Source organism: Dama dama, chromosome 20 (genome assembly GCF_033118175.1).
Source record: "Dama dama isolate Ldn47 chromosome 20, ASM3311817v1, whole genome shotgun sequence".
NCBI lineage: Eukaryota > Metazoa > Chordata > Mammalia > Artiodactyla > Cervidae > Dama > Dama dama.
This window is the reverse complement of record NC_083700.1, coordinates 81604814-81620577: the sequence shown is the minus strand read 5'-3', so window position 1 is coordinate 81620577 and position 15764 is coordinate 81604814. Positions and strand designations below refer to the sequence as shown.

Sequence of the window (15764 nt, the reverse complement as noted above, 5' to 3'; positions counted from 1 at the left end):
AATAAGAATGACCCTAACTGCTCTTCACACTGTCACAGACAGGTTGTCAGGACATAGTGGGATGACAGATGTGCTGTGCTGTAGACAAAGTCCAAGGCACCATTTTGAATATGCTCATTTATGAAATACAAATGTGTGCCAGCCTAAAGCAGAGTATGTGTTTTTAAACTAATCAGTTGCCTCTGGCACCAGTGTGCAACTTTGCAGCTGTGGCCAGGAAAACGAGGGTAAGACAGATTTGGGGGAAAATAGTTCCTATAAAATAATATGTTTTAATGGAAAAAATCCTAACAGAGGCCTAAAAAAGAGTAGTGAGGGTGGAAATAGCAGTTCTGTCCTCTCAAGGAGGACATTCATATTGTTGATATGTTTGGAGGAAGATTGATAGATACTATGCCAAATCTCTTTAGGATACCATGACAAACAGAAAGAATAACTGGTAAGAGTAATTCACAGTGGATGGATTCTACTTCTGCTGATTAACTGGGTTTAGATAACCAGTGAGAGAATATCGCTTCTTTCATTCATTGAGTAAATAGTTATTGACTAGCCGGTATGTGCAAAGCCGTCTTGTAGATGCTATGATTCTGCAGGAAATGAAAAAGATGAAAAATCCCTGATTTTGTGGAGCATTCATTTTACAGAAGGAAGAAAGACAATGAATAAAATAATAATAGGTAGGAGTTATGTGAGATGCACAGAGGGGTTGGGATTAGTGGGGGTTAGATACAACCTAAACAGGTTGGTCGGAGAAGGCCTGTCTGAGAAGGGGAGGTTTGAACAAAGTTCAGGAGAGGCAAGAGGATGAACCATGAGACTGTAGAGGGAAGAGCAGGAGGATCAGCCAGCCCACCTGTGTTTGAGGAGCAAAACCCAGAGGCCAGTGTGGTGAGACCATGATGAGTGAATGAATGAAAGTAGGGAGACGCCATGTCTGAGAGGTCGTGTGGATGAACAAGGATATGACTGGGAGCTGGGGCCAGGGGGAGGCTCAGGCTCATGGAGGCAGCAAATGTTGAAGGTTCTTACGGGCCATTGTTAGGACTTTGGCATTTGTTCTGAGATGGGCAGCAAAGAAGTGACACAAGTTAGGTTTTAACATAAACTTGTTGAAGGCTTTGCTGAAAATAGATTTCAGGGAGCAAGATTTAAAATAGGAGGACCAGTTATGAGGCTTATTTTTAAATCAATAAATATGAGTGTCTTCTACAAGTCAGCCACTATTCTAGGCAGAGGAATCCAAAGGTGAACGAAGCAGACCATCTGCGTCCCTTGTGGCACTTATGTTCTAGAGGGAGGGGACAAACAACAAAGAATAAGTAAGTTAGTAAATTAGGGACCAGTGGGGCACTGCTGAGCCTCTAGCACCTGGGGGTTGGGAGGGCAGCCCTCCCAGGTGCACTGGGTTCTGGGGTAGCTTGCTTTCAACTATTTCTGAAGTCCTTTTGTCTTTCTCAAAACAAGAGGTGTTATATACATTTTCTTGACTCAGAGGCCGTCCTTACCACGTCCATTAAAGAGAACAGAATTGCTAAATTAGTCAATTATCTTCCCAAAGGTACCCAGGAAACTTATTAACAGCTGATTAGGACTTCCCTGCCTGGTGGCTCAGACGGTAAAGCATCTGTCTACAATGTGGGAGACCCAGGTTCGATCCCTGGGTCGGGAAGATCCCCTGGAGAAGGAAATGGCAGCCCACTCCAGTACTCTTGCCTGGAAAATCCCATGGACGGAGGAGCCTGTACTCTTGCCTGGAAAATCCCATGGACGGAGGAGCCTGGTGGGCTACAGTCCATGGGGTCGCAAAGAGTCAGACACGACTGAGCGACTCGCCACCACCACCACCAAGGATAATGGAACAAAGTAACACAGGGAAGGGAGGTGGTGTACCATTGCAACACTGCAGGCAAGAGCTGCTAATGACCTGACCCATATGAGGGCAGTGCCTTCTCAGTCGCTTCAGTCATGTCTGACTCTTTTCAACCCTATGGACTGTAGCCCACCAGGCTTCTCTGTCCATAGGATTCTCCAGGCAAGATACAGGAGTGGGTTACCATGCCCTCCTCCAGGGGATCTTCCAGACCCAGGGATCGAACCCACGTCTCCTGCATTGGCAGGCGGATTCTTTACCACTGAGCCACAAGGGAAGCCCCTGTGGAGGCAGTAGGGGTGGTGAGAAATATTTGAAAGGTAAAGCTGATAGCATTTACTGACATGATAGATGTGAGTTGAGAAGAGAAAAAAAACTGGAGATATCAGCAATGACACCTAGATTTTTGACCTGAGCAATTGAAAGGATGGAGTTGCCATAAAGTGAGTTGAAAAAGTTTCAGGAAGCACAGTTCTGGGCAAGGGGTGGGGATCATAAGTTTAGTTTGACCGAGTTATATTTGGAGATGCCTGTTAGGTATCTTGGGCTTCCCAGGTGGCTCAGTAGTAAAGCATATATCTGCCAATGCAGGAGACACGAGTTTGATCCCTGGGTCAGGAAGATCCCATGGAGGAGGAAATGGCAACCCACTCTAGTATTCTTGTCTGCAAAATCCCACGGACAGAGGAGCCTGGTGGGCTACAGTCCATGGGGTAGCAAAAGAGTCAAATGCAACTGAGCACACATCCATGCATGTTAGGTAATTTCACTGGTAAGACTAATTATAATAACATCCTACCTACTGCAGTTCTTTGCAGTGTACTGAGTTTTTCTACATGTACCATCTCATTAATTGGGAAGGGACTCCTTTTCAAACATGTAATAAAACAAATGGATATTCCTCAGAGTCCTGAGGACAACAGCTCAAGAATAGGCAAATCTCTCATTACATTTGGATCTGTTTGTGGTATGATAATTCAAAATGCACAATTCATTTTCTTAATTGCATTGCAAAATTCAATTTTTTATAATAGGTTGGCACCAAGAACACACTATAAAAATGGACTTTTCCAGAAAAGAAACTGAAGATTGGCATCATGGCCTAGAATTATAATGAAAAGAAAAAGAAAAAAAAACATTTTTGAATTATGATGGAAGATAAAACATGAATATTTTCCTTTTTTAAATTAATTAGGAACACAAAAACTCAATTTAAAAATGCATGAAAGACTTATAAACAATTGTCTCCATCCCATCTTAGCCATGAACTCTTGATTTTTTTTAAACCAGACTTCTATTAAATTAGAAGCATATAATAACAAGTTCCCTTTTTTATTTTATATCTCTGATGAATCTTGTATACATTCATTATATGAATGAGTTTGAACCTGTTAACCAAGAATGTAACAATAATCTCTGACCAGGACTGAAATTTCCTAGTATAATAATTAACATATGTTCAGTGCTTTTTGGTTAGCAAAGCTCTTTACACATATATTTTATCTCATTTCCATCTTCTTAAGACTCAGGAAGGCAGGATTTTATAGATAAGGAAAGTGAGATTCAGGAATGAAATCTCAAATTTCCCAAAATTATAATCCCATAGTGTGCATGGGCACTCAGTCACTCAGTTGTGTCCGACTCTTTTGCAACCCCATGGACTGTAGCCCACCAGGCTCCTTTGTCCATGGGATTCTCCAGGCAAGAACACTGGAGCGGGTTGCCATTTCCTTCTCCAGGGGAGCTTCCTGACTCAGGGATCAAACCCACGTCTCCTGTGTCTCTTGCATTGCAGGCTGATTCTTTACTGCAATAAGCCATCTAGATGAAAAAGAATAATCCTATGGTCGCATGGTGCTAGCTCCTACTGTAGCCAAATTACAAAGCGATATGACACGATTTCTGGTTACCAGGGAACCACAACTGCCTATTCTTGTCTGAAATTAGTAACACAACAAAATGTTGAGCTTTTATTAATGCCAAGCACTTTAAAATTTGTTTTTTATGTATTATCTTGTTTTAATCCTCACATTATTGCTGTGAAGTGCATACTTTGAAAAGTAAATACCTTAATGGAGAAACACAGGGTGTGAAGAGATAGATAACTTTCTCAAGATCACTCAGTCAGGTGTAGCAGCGTCATGACTACACCCAGCCACCTTGAACCTGCAGTTCATACACTTGGCCAGAGCATCCTTTGAGGATCTTCACTTTAGCCCAGTTTCCAAGTTTGCAGTGCAGATCCTATGGGAGAAGTACAAAGGAAGATATTAGTGGTCATTTATAATTCAGTGTGGATCAGTTTCTGTTGCTGAGAATAACTTTTTGTTATCAGGGAAAGGAAAGAGAGCAGAAGGAGGGAGATAAGCAAAGAATAGCAAAAAGGTGGGAAAACAGTAGCTATTGCTAAAGGCAGAGGTTTTTTGTTCCTTAGGGCTCTCCAGAGCTTGGACTGTTGATGAGTGCTTAGAAGAATTACTCTCTGAGTTTTCACCCAAATAATGATGGTTCTCTTTTTCATCAACACTTTTTTATGTGTTAACTTTAATCAGTAATTGAATTAGAACAAATCAGTGGATATGTCATATACACAATTTTTAAATGATATAAGGACTGTATTTCCTCTTTCAGAGACGAGCTTGTGGATAATGACAAGAGAGAATTTAAAAAAAGTTAGTGGCTTCCTTTCATAAAATAGTGTTTCTTTACTGGTACCTGGACTCTTCCTTTAGTTTTTAAATTTTTAAAAAAGGTTTTGTTCAATGAAATTCACCCTTTGGTGTACAGTTCTATGAGCTTTTAAAACATCATAGATCCTTCCAACCAACACCACATACAGGATACTGAACAATTCCAAAGAGCTCCCTCCTTCTTCTTATCTACTCTTAAGTTAATGTCTGATGGCATTTAGTGCCAGGGAACATATTTTACTTTGATATCTCTATTTCCACATTGAATTTTATTCTTCAGCCAGCACTGCTTCTATCCCCATTATATTTTAATTTTTTATATTCTTCTGAATCAGAAAGAGACCAGTTTAACTACAATATTTTAGTATATGATAATAGTGACATTTTCATATGGAAGAGGGAAAAGAATTATTCAATAAAGTATATTTGGATGACTGAGTAGCTATCCACAAAAAATAAAATTCCTTATACCAAAATAAATTCCAGGTGGTACAAAAATTATAATATAGAAATATTAAGCCTTAAAGTACCACAAAAACACAGGGCAGACTTTTTTGAAATATTGGAATGAGAAAGACCTTTCAAATAATATAGAAAAGTATCTTGACATAATCTTGGTGAGTGTGTGAAAAATAGGCATTCTCTTATACTGTTAGAGGACTGTAAATTGGTTCAACCTCTTCAGAGGACTATTTTATTATATATATATTTATATATATAAGTTTTAAATGTTAAGTCATACATAGTGTTGGACATATGAGCAAAGATATACATCAAGTATTCATTGCAACAGTGATTATAGTAAAAGAGTGAAAGTGAAAGTCACTCAGTCATGTCCGACTCTTTGCAACTGTATAGTCCATGGAATTCTCTAGGCCAGAATACTGGAGTGGGTAGCTTTTCCCTTCTCCAGGGGGTCTTCCCAACCCAGGGATCGAAACCGAAATATCCAAATACCCACTAATATGATATACATTAGAAAACCCTTTGAAAAGAAGGATAGGGCTTCCCTGGTGACTCAGTGTTAAAGAATTAACCTGCCAATTGCAGGAGACACGGGTTCGATCCCTGATCCAGGAATATCCCACATGCCATGCCATGGAGAAACTAAGTTTGTGTGCCACAACTATTGAGCCTATCCTCTAGAGCTTGGGATCTGAAACTACTGAAGCCCACGTGCCCTAGAGCCCGTGCTCCACAAGAGAAGCCACCACAGTGAGAAGTCTGTGCACTGCAGCTAGGGAGGAGCCCCCACTTGCCGCAACTAGAGAAAAGCCCGCACAGCAACAAAGGCCCAGCACAGTCAAAAATAAAAATAAGTAAATAAATTAAAAATAAGGGTGAAAGTGAAATCGCTCAGTCATGTCCAACTCTTTGTGACCCCATGGAGTGTAGCCTACCAGGCTCCTCCGTCCATGGCATTTTCCAGGCAAGAGTAATGGGAGTGGGTTGCCATTTCCTTCTCCAGGGCATCTTCCCGACCCAGGGATCAAACCTGGATCTCCTGCGCTGTAAGCAGACGCTTTTACCGTCTGAGCCACTAGGGAAGTCAAAACTAAGGACAGGTCTAAATGAATTCATGGAATAATCTTTGAGTTATATTAAGTCAGCAAAGCAGAGTGCTAAGAAACAGTACGTATAGAATATATACTACTGTAGAGTGGGGGATGTATATATACACTTGATTGTGTATTGACGGATAGGCATTGCTTTGTTGGGAGATAGTTCTTAAGTACCTTACCCAATGAGAATGCAAAATATTATTGAGTTTTAAATCCCCTTTTATGTCAAATATAATGATTTATTTAATCTTTAAAGTATTTTTCTAGTGAACTAAAATTTTTCTTTAAATCTCAATCACTAATTACAGTGATCAAAACTCACACAGTGGGGTCAGGTAAGCGGGGGGGGGTGATCCAGAAAAGCCTTGGTAAATTTTGTACATCTAGTTTTTAGTTGCGCTCACCTGAACTTTGGGTATGATAGCAAAAATATGTGCTCTTTCTGGTGGAGAATTATATTCTTCTTCCCTCCCAGAGAGCATGGAATTTTGTACAAGGATAACATTTTCACCCTCAATAGCCATTATTTACTCACAAGTTCTGCTTTAGGAACCCATTGGATACAAATGTACATGTGCTATCTTTAAGTTATAATTTTCAGTAAATACTTTTTTGCAGAGCATTTCTACTTTATGCACAACCCAAATTTTTAATGTCTAACTGTGCAAAAGAAAAATAATTATTGCAAATCAGGCACTTTGATAGGTATTTTCATATGCATTACCTTACTTGCACTTGATTGTTATTTTAATCTGAAAAATTGGAATCACTAGCCCTCTTTTTAAAAAGAGGAAACTGAGATTGAACCAGAATTCGAATCCGGGTCTGTTGGATGCTAAAGCCCAGTGCTTTCTACTCTACCACTTAACTATGTTTCAAGACATGCCATAAAAAAACTTTTCTATTATTCTTATAAAAACTCCTGGGTACATTGAATTGGATGAAAAACAGAGGAACTGTTGAGCAGGGAAAAAAGAAGAACTGAACTTTGTCAAGAAGGAATGAGTGACAAAAGAAAACAGACAATGGATGATTACGTTCATTTGGATTATTTAAGTTATCATAACCCATTCATGTCTTATTTTGCCTCAGTTTTTTACTATTTCAAATGACAGAAATGACATGAGTTTTAAGATTTTCTTCATGAAGATAATATATGGCAATGCAATGTAGGAAAATTGAAAAATACAGAAAAGTATTTTAAAAATTATATTCTCCTATAACCAACTACTAATTGACATTTTAGTCTGATTTTCTCCCCTTTTTTCAGTGCATTTCTCTGTGTATGTTTATATTTATATAAGATGATTGTGACCTGCTGCATATAATATTTTCTATGTTATTTTCTTAATTAGTATTTTACATCTTTTCTTACTTCATAAGAAAAAGCTAGGAAATGTTATTTTAAATAATTTTTACTTATTCTCCTTCCATAGAACATTAACTTTTGTCCTTGCCTATGGAATACACTCCAGCAGATCATCAAACATATATTTTTGTCCCCAACTTGAATAATTTTATTAGGATAGATTCTGGAATTGGAATTACTAGTGCAAATAGTCTGAATATTTTTCTTGATATACATTACCAAACTGCTTTTCAGAAAAGTTGTGCCAGTTTACACCCTTAGAAATTATATATGAATCTGATCATAAGATTAATCCTGGAGAGATTTAAATATTATTTTTTTAATTGGTTGAAGGCAGATACCTTGGGGTGTGATGCCCTTAATAGGAATTTGGTATCAGTAGTCCCTGACTGGATGATTTTTCTTCAACTGTCTTAATGTAGAGTACAGTGGGATCCTGGATATTTCCCATCTTGTTGGCTAAGCCTCTCCTTAGAGATCACTCTCTGGATTGCTCCTATGGAGAAGGTAGCCTATTAGAAATTCACAGAGTGGGAGGAAGCCCTAAAGAGTTAGGAGTACTAGAACAAATAATGTTTATTATGCTGGACTGTTTTATATATAGAGAGGCTCAGAGAATTTAACTGGTTTGCCAAGATCCCATTTCTAGTAAGAAACTGAATGGATTCAGTCTCGAATTTTCTGATTCTAGAAAAAAAAAATTATTTTCTATTAACTGCATTGCATTGCTGTAAAAATAAAAATATTATTTGGGGTTTTCAGATTCTGTTTATCTTTATTTAGTATTAGAAATTACTGGAAGATATTTTGAAATCACTCATAATTCCAGTCTTTATAAATGCTCAATTTCTGTGTATATTCTCCAGTAATTTTCTGTGCTTATTTTAAACATTATTGATCATATGTATGTGTTTATATATGTATATACATATATATAATTTTATAAACTAATTTTATTCATTTCATATTATAAGCATATCATGGTTTCATTATTATTTTAAAACATTTTTAATGACTGCAGTATTCCATCATATGGATGAAACATCAATTTATCCATTGGTTCCAATTTGTTGCACTTATAAGTAATGCTGTAATGAACATCTTGGAGTGTAAATCTTTATATGTGCTTTTAAGTATTGGTTGAGAATATAGTCCCAGAAGTGGGTTTCCAAAGTTACACTGCCTTTGGAGAGGCTACAGAAGCCTTTCAAGAGGGAAGGATCCAATATATTGATCTTGGTTTCTTTTTTTAGTAAACCCCAGCTGAATCCAGGGTTTATTCCCTGTGGCTCTTCAATATTACTTTCACCTGTGCCTACCATCTACGTGGTTGTTTTTGATCAATAAATATGTTCAGTTGATTAACACAGCATTCACATAAAAATAAACAACATAGAATGTGAATCAGTCATTAGAAATAAATTGAAATGAACTGAAACAAAGCTGTATTCTGTCCTTTAAATCATTATGAAAAAGAATATTATAGGCAGTATAAATAGATTGTTTACAGGAAACACTCATTGTTAAGTGCCTCCTCATTACACAGATTTTGGTAACATAAAGTCAAAAGACCTCCAGTTTACAAGTTGCTCTGATTCCCTTCTCTCTGTGTGCACACATGAATCGTCTTATACCTTCCTCTCTGAACGTTTCACTCCAAATCATGATGTCATTTGAGCCCTACCCGCTATGAAGATCCCTAGCACAAGTGGAGAGACCAGCAGAGCAAAGCCATCTGCCAAAACTGATTTCTTTTCATGACTTTTGTAAACTATTGACACATTAAACATTTCATGCAAATTGTTACCATACATGTTAAGTAATGCTAATATATTAACGTTCGAATTCTTTAGATTTTCAGGAAGAAGGCTTGTGGGTATGCCATTACATAATAATTTACTAGTGATAAGTTGGCTTTAATTTCATGCCCTGAAAGCTGTCTTTTTTGTTGTTGGTAACTTGTTTGTACAGACAAAAGATCTGCAGAGATAATAGAATGAGGTAATTGACTGCACATACGTGATCAAAATAATGGAAATTCAGTGTTGGTTATCTTCTAGATTCCAAATATCTGGACAAAACATCCATTCAATCACGTGGGAATTTCTAAACCTCTGAATACTGGGCCATGTGTCAGCAAAGGCTATATGTGCTTCCTTGGCTGTATAATTACATTAATAATGCCAACCTAGGCCCTGTAAATTTGTCGATACCCATAGATTTCTTCAAAGGAAAAAACATTCCAATATCCTCCAGCATCTTTTTGTGTGACCTGGCAAGAAATAGTGCTGTTCAGGTTCCCAAATGAGTCAATTGTAATAGGTTTCATTTAGAAAGTACCCAATCTGTTTTCTAATAGTTTCTGCATTTATTTTTTTTACAAACGAAAGTTTTTTTCACAGGGCTTTAAAAAAAAATAGTATTGTAACATATGATAGTGCAGTTAAGATTCCAGAAATTATTTCAGTCAGGTATTTAGTCACCTCACTGCTTCAGTTTGCAACTGCATGCATTCTGATGCATTGTCAGGTGTCACTGATAAACATTTAATAAACTTGCAGTTTGAAAACACAGGGATCTGTTCAAGTCTCCATTCCTGAACTTGTTTGGAGGACTTTGGTCCAATAACTAGCACTTTCCTGGGCAGGCAGTGGAATCACAGCAAGTCTAGCTGAATGAAATTGAATCTTTGTCTAGCATTTTTAAAGAAAAATCCCCACGTGTGAAAATGTCTTGAGTTTCTGAACACGAGACAACATTTCGAGAAGTGCATACTGATTTTGAGATGGGATGGGAAAGGTTTACAGTGTTAGGATGCCTAGTGGGCTTATGCTGTGCTGCGCTTCATTTCTCAGTCGTGTCTGACTCTTTGCGACCCCGTGGACTGTAGCCCGCCAGGCTCCCCTGTCCATGGGGATTCTCCAGGCAAGAATACTGGAGTGGGTTGCCATGCCCTTCTCCAGGGGATCTTCCTGTCCCAAGGATCGAACCAAGATTTCCCTCATTGCAGGCAGATTCTTTACCATCTGAGCCACCGGGGAAGCCCCTAGTGGATGTTTAAAATTTGGTATCTTTGATTATTTTATAAATTATTTCTTCCTCTTGAAAGAAAAACTCAATGGACTTTTTCTCCTTCAATTTCAAACATTCAAGTCCCCAGTCCTCAACTTTTTATCTTCCAGACCGTATGGCAAAGTGTCATTTGCAGCGTTTCATCTTTTCTTCTTTCTCTCCACGATTGACACCCCCATCCTCCACCTCTGTTTCTTTGCTCAGGCATCTTCCTCCATAACCCTCGGTTCATCTGAACTTGTCAACTAACACGTCTTTTATAGCCCGTCCCGAAAGCCATCTCCTTCTCCTCTACAAAGCTTTTCCTGGTCTCCTGCCAGGTGTCACTTTTCTGCCCTTAAACACCCCACAGGTTTTTATGTATATTACTTTAGGCACTCGTATTTTCACTTTCTGTACTCATCTCTCCCCACTAGATGCTGACATTTCAAGGATAGCAGCGTGTCTGGCTCATCTTTTTATCTCCCATAAAGCTCGGCATAGAGCCTGGCGCAGAGGAAGTGTTCACATGACAATGAGACAGAGAGAAAGGGAAGGAGAGGAAGGATAGGAATATGTAAGGTGTCTCTCCTTGATGCACCACCGCAGTTAGACTTGGTAGAGTTTGAGGGAAAGAGGAACTGGGTATTCCTTCCTTTTAGATTAAGAGAATGAGAAATGGGGTATTCCTTCCTTTTAGGTAGTTGGCATCTCTCATGAACAGAACACAAACTTCTCTTCAAACTTTGTGTCTGCCAGGGTTTAGGGGACTTTGTGGCTTCCTGTGTCTGGAAGTAAATTCAGAAAGTCAGAACTAACAAGGACGTAGTGTATAGCACAGGGAATTATACTCAGTGTCTTGTAATAACCTATAATGGAAAAGTATCTAAGAAATTTTATATATATATATATGTATGTATATACACACACACATACACAAATGGATCATGTTGCTATAAACCTGAAACTATTAATAAAACAACAGTGTAAATCAACTGTATTTCAATAAGAAAAATTTTTTTAAGAAATATATCTAAGACACACACACACATAAAAAGAAAATCAAAATACACTAGCTCTCTTACATTATCTTTTCTGCCAAGGTGCCTCACTGGGTCATCCCTTCTCTCCCAGCCCAGGAGAGGAGCTGGCTGCCTCTATCCTCGGGCCGTTGAGCCCCTGCACTCAGCCTCCCGGTGGCCACTCTGTGACACTGGAGGGGGCTTCCTCCAAAGGGTTGCTCTCCTTTCACACCCTGGCTCTACACAGAAATCTATGATTTTCTCTCTCTTCTGTTTTCCAGTGATGACACACATTTCAAGGGTTGCTAAATTTGAATTAGATCTTGAACCTGGCTGCCTACTTTCAAAGCAAGTTGATGCACTCACATTTTCTAGTTTGTGAGATTTGAGTGGTTTTGCTAATACTGTTTTTTATCTTAAAGAAACCATCAACTGACATTGGTACAGATATTTTAATGTCTTAATATCTTGTTTTGCAGTCATATTTTCCCCCAAAACAGGAAAGCTCCAACCATCTTTTATTCAGAACAGTTAGACCACTTTTTTAGCACCACGGTCAGCTTATGATTGTTGGGTCAAGGCCATTCCAGACTCCAAACTGATTCATCTGGAAACTCTGTGATTCCTCTGTTCAGTCACCTCCCTTATTCCTTCTTATTCAGAGGCAAAACAAAAAAAAACAAAAACAAAAAAAAACCCAGATAACCTGGGAACAACAAAAGTTGGAATTCTCATTGACTCACAGGCAGTCAGTTACATCCATTTCTGAGAACACAGAAGCTGTTCTTCCAGGGAACACATGCCCAGTTTTAAAGAGCAGAGCTAATGGGTGATCTCAGTCACTCTCCCTGGCCATCCCACAGTCTCCCTAGAGATAGATTCCAGTATTCACAGAGGCTCAATTGCATATAAAGAAAGAATTGTTCATGAACGGTTTTCCAGTTGCTCATACTGAGGCCCGACTTGTACTGCCTAACTGAAGGATTATAGAATTAGCAATGCATATGGTAAGTGGGCAACACAGAAGGATATGGGATCAGATTCTGACTTGGAATTTTGATACTTACCTCTGTGGCTAAGGCTAAGACTCTTGGATAATCTGAAGAAATACATAGGAAGAGAAAAAATATGATCAGATTAGCCCATATAAGAGCTGGCGGGTGCTTATTATAGGAATGTTTTTTCATAAGGCTAAGAAAATGGTCCATGATGCTGCTGCTCATGTAGGTCAAATGGCTGCTAAAAAAAGCAAACACTTTCTGTTTCAGAAGCAGACAACTAATCAATACTTTGATTTCTAATAGTCATGTTTGTCATGAGGACTTTTACAATGAGGTTATGTAAGCAAATTGATTTCCCTGTTGACTTTATCAGAAAATCATCAAATGCCCCTGACTCTTCCCTCCAGAGTTTTCAAAAATACCTAAGACAATTTCTTCCCAGAAAATTATTTTCTGGACTTACTGATTTCCTGAAGCTCCTCCTACAACATTTTATCATTGCTGTAAATAGATGAAAATTATTAAGACAGATAATGAATGTAATATGAGCATAGTAAGCACAGTTGTATATAATTAATTACCATATAGCCCCCTTTACTTCATTTATATTCATGTTGAAAGCACTTAACTGGGCATGTGTAATTGATTCACCATGGCATATATGATTGTTTTAACAAAAAGTTTCAACTGAAGCTTTTGTTCAACAGGATAACTCCCTCATTCCACTGATTCTTTGGGAAAAATCAAATTAGCCCTATGTCATATCATCTCTGGAACTGCATCCTGTTATAGGTGAACACTCTGCTTGTTGTAACCACAATAATGGAAGATGAGTCAGACTTTCTTTCTTCCTTCCCTTGTTTTTCCTGTATCCTTGATTTTTCCCAGAATCAACTTTCTATAGAATAAGTTTCCCTGAGCACCCTTTGTTCCATTCAATGACTTGGATACTCCAAGACTCCCAGATCTTTATAGTTGTCTTATCTCTTTTTTTTTTTTTTTTAAGGCAAACACCTTACCACCTCTCTCAGTATTGCTTTTTAAATAAAATAAAATAAAATAAACTTTGGAGCAGTTTTCATAGCCTATGAGAGCATTAAGGGCCTCCTGGGATGTTTGGTCTCATGACTGAAGAAGAAACAAGAACCAACTGTTAGTCTCATGTTAATTTTGAGTGGCTCAATTATTTAGATGCTAACCCTCCTTTCAAAATGGCAAAATTTATGTCTGGCAAAAATATTAAATACAGAATGAAATGTAATACAAACCTTTCCAGATTTAGTGCTATGTAGGAGACCTAGGTTTGATCCCTGGGTTGGAAAGATCCCCTGAAAAAGGGAATGGCTACCCACTCCACTATTCTGGCCTGGAGAATCCCATGGACAGAGGAGCCTGGCAGGCTACAGTCCATGGGGTCATAAAGAGTCAGACACAACTGAGAGACAAGCACTTTTATGGTCAGTGAAGACCTATCTTCACACAAAAAAGAAAAGAAAAAAAGCATATGTTTCCCAGGATCAGTCAGCATGCTTGTTGGGATATCACCAGTGCAGTCAAGTCATCATAGGAAATCCTCTGTGTGTCTGTGATGATCAGTGCAGGCATGCACACCCAGCTCTGCTAGGACCATCACACCAAGGCCTTACGGTTCAGCATGTGTCCTCAGTCACGTACTCTTAGAACCTTAACTTATTCTTCATGCTTTTTTGTTCCTTCTCAACCTACCTACCTATGCACATGTAAAAAATACTTTTTTTCCTCCTAATTGCTAACTGGCTTAACAGGTTATTTTATCTACAAGTTTCCTCCTTATCTCTCCCACATCCTCTTTGTGCCCTAGGAGCAGATAAATTCACTATCAGATAATTATAGTCCATCATTTTCAGTATAAAACTTTCTGTTAAGACTCTTGAAAGCACATCAAAGTGGAACAATAGGCTGAATGAAACCATTAATAAAGAGTATTTGACTGAGCTTTTTAAAAAATAAATTTCCCCATAGCAATGAGTGAGAGGCACATACAGAATAACTAAATGTATTTTTTAAATCTGTAGAGGTTAATCTGACAGGATGGGCTGGGGAAGAAATTGGTTGCTAGACAATATAATGTATCATACAATTAGATCATTTTAGATAAAGCTATTATTAGACAAATTCTTCTCAAACAAATACTACAGCCACAAAAAGTTTCTTCTTAATAGACATCAGGGGACCCTTTTATTCCTCCTCTGTTCGAACGCAACCGTACTACATGACCATCACAGCTCTGCGTGGGTGACTTACTTCTAAGACCAATAGAACTTGGGCCAGATTGGTTGGAACTTTTGTCTCTAGATATGTTTAACAAGGGAAACAAGAAGTCTGAGCAATTTTCTGTAAAACAGAAAATCAAAGGAAGAGAGGCAGATGATGTTAATGTGGGGGAAAATATCTGGCAAAGGAACTTGATATTATTCCTTCAGTTATTTGTATTTTTTAAAAAGTGCAAATCCTTTTCATCTTTTAGATAGTGCATGCCTTGTGTTAGTCAAGAAAACTTAGGCTTTTTAAAAGTATGGTTAAGAAATTTGAAATTAAGTGATTGTCTAAAAATTCTAGTAAAGAAAGAATATGAATAAATCCTTGCAGTTTGTGATTAAGAAGTGAATTTCTGGTGAAGGACACCAGAAAAAAAATGTTCGTTTGGATATATGAGCCAATGAAACACTAAAACTACAGAATTTTCCTCTGTAGAGTGAAGCTCTTCAATATAAGTATAAAAACCAGCCACAGAACATTTATGTACTGTGAGACGTATAGTAGGCTGAAGAGTGGTACCTGAGGTTCCAGGTTTACATGGGGTCTTGATGGTTTGTGCCTGAATAGAAAGGTTCTAGGATGGGAAGACTTCAAATGTTAATACTGTGAGCACAGTTTGTGATCGTAGAATTCTAGACACCCCACTAAGCCTGTAAAGCCAGTGTACTCTAGATGGTTTCCCACCATCTTTCTGGAGAACCCAGTCCCTTCGTAAAGACTCTTCTATTGTATTTACAGTTAGAGGAACAGGAACATCCCGTGATCTTTAGGACGGTAATAGTGTAAAAAGCAAGACTGTAAAATGAACTGCTTTCCTCCCCTTTCTACCTAATTTCTTTCTCCTGTGCTTTAAAGACTAGGATATCTCTTTCTGACCCCAGAACTCATGTTTCACTCAGAA

At 38.2% G+C, this 15764-nt stretch overlaps 1 protein-coding gene across 3 annotated transcripts in view; it reads left to right on the top strand.

Annotated features, from left to right (window-relative positions):
• NFIA (nuclear factor I A) overlaps positions 1-15764 on the top strand; it is a 402591-nt gene that overhangs the window by 345090 nt on the left and 41737 nt on the right. The gene's annotated exons all lie outside the window — the stretch shown is intronic.